The sequence below is a fragment of the Danio aesculapii genome, chromosome 13 (genome assembly GCF_903798145.1).
Source record: "Danio aesculapii chromosome 13, fDanAes4.1, whole genome shotgun sequence".
NCBI lineage: Eukaryota > Metazoa > Chordata > Actinopteri > Cypriniformes > Danionidae > Danio > Danio aesculapii.
Window position 1 is genome coordinate 1,678,981 of NC_079447.1, and position 6,000 is coordinate 1,684,980.

The 6,000-nt window shown below is 31.0% G+C and overlaps 1 protein-coding gene across 1 annotated transcript in view; it reads right to left on the reverse strand.

The window, feature by feature from the left end:
* The window catches only part of hs3st1l1 (heparan sulfate (glucosamine) 3-O-sulfotransferase 1-like1), a 92,702-nt gene extending 88,267 nt beyond the window's left edge, over positions 1-4,435 (reverse strand). The window contains exon 1 of the mRNA XM_056471287.1: positions 4,249-4,435. The gene's annotated coding sequence lies outside the window, so the exon portion shown is untranslated. The remainder of the gene's footprint in view (positions 1-4,248) is intronic.
* Between the last annotated feature and the right edge of the window lie 1,565 nt (positions 4,436-6,000).

Below are 6,000 nucleotides of genomic sequence, written 5' to 3' on the forward strand. Positions count from 1 at the left end.
GGGGGGGGGAATCTAACATGTTTACTTCAGAAAGATAACATTATAACATAAAAAAGCAAAAATATTGAATGCATTTAATTATGTGAGCATTTAAAAGGGCTTTAAAAAGTTTGCAAAACATTTTTAAAATAGATTAAAGGTAAAATACAATATTATAAATACAGCAATGGGTTTGCTGAATTGGCATATACTGTAATCTGAGGGATAAACTGTGAGAAAATAGCTTAAGTGCATCTAAACAAAACATCAAATACTAGCAAATACTGTAAATGCATATCAATTCCAATTAGGGAAAAAATCCTATCATGATTATTTCAGTAAGATAACAAATATAAAGTACAAAAAGCTAAAATATTCAATGAACGTCTCGTAAAATCACTTGCAAGCAAACAAATCTGGCTTTACGAAGTATTTTAGTTCACTTGTGGGTTTGCTGAACTGGCATATACTGTAAAATGAGGGATAAACTGTGAGAAAATAGCTTAAGTGCATCTAAACAAAACATTAAATAATTATAAATACTGTAAATGCATATCAATTCCAATTAGGGAAAAATCCAACCATAATTACTTCAATAAGATGACAACTATAATGAAAACAAAAGCAAAAATATTTAATGGGCGTCCCGTGAAATTAATTGCAAGCGCACAAATTTGGGTTTATGAAGCATTTTAGTTCACGTGTGGGGTTTGCTGAACTGGCATATACTGTAATACGAGAGGAGAAAAAAAAAATCACAAGTGCGTCATAACAAAACATTAAATACTAAGAAATACTGTAAATGCATAAATGCATATCAATAACAACTAGGAAAAACATTTCTAACCTGTTTACTTCAGAAAGATAACTCTATATAGTAAAAAAGTAGAAATGTTTAATGCAATGAATAACTGAGCATTTGAAAAAGCTTTAAAAACGCTTTAAAAAGCAGTTTAAAGGTAAAACATAGTACTATAAATACAGCAATATAAATGTTAAAGGATACTACAGTATTGTGTACATTAGATTAATTTGTGAGTTTGATGAATTGTAATGTAAGGGAGAAACTGAGAGAAATCTCTAAACAAAACTACAAAAACTTTAAAAGCTTTACAAAATTATTTTAAAAAGCAAATTAAAGGTAAAATACAATGCTATAAATACAGTCATGTAAATGTAAAAGAATACTATAGTATTTTGTGCAGTACGTTCACTTGTGGGTTTGCTGAACTGGCATATATTGTATGAGGGATGAACTGTGAGAAAATAGCTTAAGTGCATCTAAACAAAACATTAAAAATCAGCAAACACTGTAAATGCATATCAAATCCAATTAGGGGAAAATCCTACCACAATTACTTCAATAAGATGACAAACATAAAGTAAAAAAAAAAAAAAGCAAAATATTCAATGAACGTCTCATGAAATCACATGCAAACATATATTTGGCTTTATGAAGTATTTTAGTTCACTTGTGGGTTTGCTGAACTGGCATATACTGTAATATGAGCGATAAACTGTGAGAAAATAGCTTAAGTGTATCTAAACAAAACATCAAATAATAAGAAATACTGTAAATGCATATCAGTTCCAATTAGGGAAAAATCCTACCATGATTACATCAATAAAATGACAAATATAATGTAAAAAAAGCTAAAATATTCAAAGGGCGTCTCGTGAAATCACTTGCAAGCACAAAAATCTGGCCTTACGAAGCATTTTAGTTCACTTGTGGAGCTGCTGAACTGGCAAATAGTGTAATATGAGGGACAAAACAAGTAAATAAAAACAAAACATCAAATACTATAAATGTATGAATGCATATAAATAACAATTAGGGGGAAAAATTGTTTACTTCAGAAAGATAACACTATAACATTAAAAAAAGAGCTAAAATATTTAATGCAATTAATTATGTGAGAATTTAAAAAAAGGCTTTAAAAGCTTTAAAGCTGACTGAAGGTAAAATATAATACTATAAATACAGCAATACAAATGCAAATAGAATAATACAGCATTTGTGCATTACATTCACTTGTGGGTTTGCATATGATGTAATATGAGAGATAAACTCTAAGAAAATAGCTTAAGTGCATCTAAACAAAACATCAAATACCAGCAAATACTGTAAATGCATATCAATTCCAATTAGGGAAAAAATCCTACCATAATTACTTCAATAAGATGACAACTATAATGAAAACAAAAGCAAAAATATTCAATGAACGTCTCATGAAATCACTTGCAAGCATATAAATGTGGATTTACGAAGCATTTTAGTTCACTTGTAGGGCTGCTGAACTGGCATATACTGTAATATGAGGGATAAAACACTTAAGTTCATCTAAACAAAACATCAAATAGCAGCAAATACTGTAAATGCATGAATGCACATCAATAACAATCAGAAAAAAATCATCAATATGATGTTTACTTCAATATGATAACAAATAAAGTTAAAAAAGCAGAAATATTTAATGCAATGAATACTTGATCATAAATGTAAAATGAATGCTACAGTATTGTGTACATTAGATTAATTTGTGAGTTTGATGAAATGTAATGTAAGGGAGAAACTGAGAAATCTCTAAACAAAACTGTACAAAAAAAACTTTAAAAGCTTTACAAAATTATTTTAAAAAGCAAATTAAAGGTAAAATACAATACTAAAAATACAGTAATGTAAATGTAAAAAAATACTATAGTATTTTGTGCATTACGTTCACTTGTGGGTTTGCTGAACTGGCATATACTGTAATATGAGGGATGAACTGTGAGAAAATAGCTTAAGTGCATCTAAACAAAACATTAAAAATCAGCAAATACTGTAAATGAATGAGTGCACATCAATAACAGTTAGAAATAAAACAAATCTAATGTGTTTACTTCAATAAGATAACTATAAAGTTTAAAAAATTATCCTTATTTAATGCAAATAATAAAAGCCCAAATGTAAAAAAGATATAAAAAGCAATCAAAAAGTAGAATATACTAATATACAGTAAATATGGCAATATAAAAGTAAACGCAATAGCATAATATGTTGTGCATTACTTCGCATTATCTTGACTTGCGGCTTTGGCTGAACTGGCGTATACTGCATGTAATATAAGCTATAAACTGTGAGAAATCACTTAAATGCATCTAAAGAATGCATACAGTAAATGTATGAGTATGAACTCCTATAAGGAGAAATCCTAATTTACATTAGAAAGATTATATTTGTTTATTCATCAAGCGTAATAAAGACAGCAAAAACGCAATAAAAATCCTTACTTAATGCAATTAATATGCAAAATTTATCTTCAAAATTGTAAAATAAATGTAAAAGCAATACCATAGCATTTATGTGAGTTATATTGGAGCACTTAAATATGACAATACGCATCATATTTATGAAAATAACAGCATCTAACACCTCAGACTGCTGTAGCACTTTTATAAAAGACAACCATCAGAAAAGAATAACTGCGCACAGCTGTTTTGGACACACTACTATCAGGCTTGTTAGTGAAATACAGCACTGTAATCTCAAAAATACCACACTGTACAGCATCACTAATGCACCGCTGACTTGTAGCGTAATTAAAAACGCAAAACAATCAGCAAGAAAGCCATTTACAGTAGTTTTCATATGCATTTTACAAATAATAATAATAATAAACTAAAGAAACATTGTATATGAGCAGGACAATACAATGAAATTATTTATAATCACTAATACACTGCTTTATTGTAATTATAACTTAAAGCATAATCAGATGCTTTCATATTCAGATCTTTTTAAAGTTATAACTACAAGAAAATAATGTATCAGGGATGATGATAATGGCACTTTAATATGAATACCATGGTGTTTCCAACAATGAAAGAAAAATTCTACGGTGTTTCTCTTTCATTGTTGCACTTCGTTTGCAAACACCATAGTAAATGAGTGTGATGTTCATATTAAAGTACCACAGTGTTATCATCACACGTCTACAGTGTAAGTATACATATAAAACAATAACAAGCTCAGTATTTTTGCACCGTGACATTCCTTTATAAGCTCTAGTTAAACACCATGCTACAAACAAACACGTCACCCCGGTGTACAAGTAAGATCTACAGTAATCTCCAGCATGTCTTGACTGTAATGTACCACATCATTACTTTTAATAGCGATCGCTCCGGCGTAAACGATTAAAGCAAACATCGCATATATACAGTATGGAAGTGAACACACACACAAACACACACATTTCGTGCAGGTGACAGACAGAAACGCACCTGTGTTTCTCCGCGAGTGCTGAGCTGAGGAATCCATCTCTCCGCGTCCGTCCAGATCGGCTCGGTTCTGTTTGGTTCTGCTCGGTTCTGCTCTCTCCTTTCGGTATCGCGTGCCTTTCCGAAGTGTTGGATCCTCCTTACGAAAAGCAGAAGTCAATCTTATCAGTCCTTCAGAGCTGCTGCTGCTCCAGACGCGCCGAGCGCAAGACTGACGACCAGCGCTGAGTTCACTCCGTGTGTGTGTGTGTGTGTGTGACTGAAGGAGGAGCCGTCTTGATGCGCGCAGATCCACTATAATATCAACTATACAGCTGCGTCCGGAAGTAAACGACAATTGTTTATATTATTTATTACATTATTAAATTGTATTTTATTAATGTCTATTACCCCTACCCTAACCATCAAAATAATGTAAAAACAGTAATTATAATTATTTATTAAATTACCAATTAATTGTATTTTATTAACGTTTACCCTACCACAACCCTTATTATAATGTACAAAAAGGTAAATACAACGATTATTGTTCATTAAATTACCCATTAAATTGTATTTTAATGTCTATTACCCCTACCCTAACCATCAAAATAATGTAAAAACAGTAACTATAATTATAATTATTTATTAAATTACCCATTAAATTGTATTTTATTAACGTTTACCCTAACCCAAACCTCACAATAATGTAAAAACAGTAATTATAACGAGTATTATTCATTAAATTACCCATTAAATTGTATTTTATTAACGTTTACCCTACCCCAAACCTCCCAATAATGTAAAAACAGTAATTATAACGAGTATTATTAATTAAATTACCCATTAAATTGTATTTTATTAACGTTTACCCTACCCTAAACCTCACAATAAAGTAAAAACAGTAATTATAACGAGTATTATTCATTAAATTACCCATTAAATTGTATTTTATTAATGTTTACCCTACCCCAAACCTCACAATAATGTAAAAACAGTAATTATAACGAGTATTATTCATTAAATTACCCATTAAATTGTATTTTATTAACGTTTACCCTACCCCAAACCTCCCAATAATGTAAAAACAGTAATTATAACGAGTATTATTAATTAAATTACCCATTAAATTGTATTTTATTAACGTTTACCCTACCCTAAACCTCACAATAAAGTAAAAACAGTAATTATAACGAGTATTATTCATTAAATTACCCATTAAATTGTATTTTATTAATGTTTACCCTACCCTAAACCTCACAATAAAGTAAAAACAGTAATTATAACGAGTATTATTCCTTAAATTACCCATTAAATTGTATTTTATTAACGTCTACCCTACCACAACCCCTACAGTAATGTAAAAACAGTAAGTATAACAAGCCTCCTTTTTGAAAATCGCACTCTTAATTTACTAATGAAGTTGATGTACAAGTTTAATTAATTGTTGTAATTAAATCCATTTTGTAATGTAATGTAATGTGTATTTATATAGTGCATTTATCATGTGTGGCCATACACCCAAAGTGCTTCACAATCATGAGGGGGGTCTCCACACCACCACCAGTGTGCAGCTCCACTTGGATGATGTGACGGCAGCCACAGGACAACGGCGCCAGTGCTTCACCACACACCAGCTATAGGCCCTAGGTAGAGTGGAGAGACGGTGATTCAGCCAATTCAGTGGATGGGGATGATTGGGAGGCCATGATGGTTAAGGGCTGATGGGGGGAGTTTGGCCAGGACACCAGGGTTACATCCCTACTCTTTACGGGA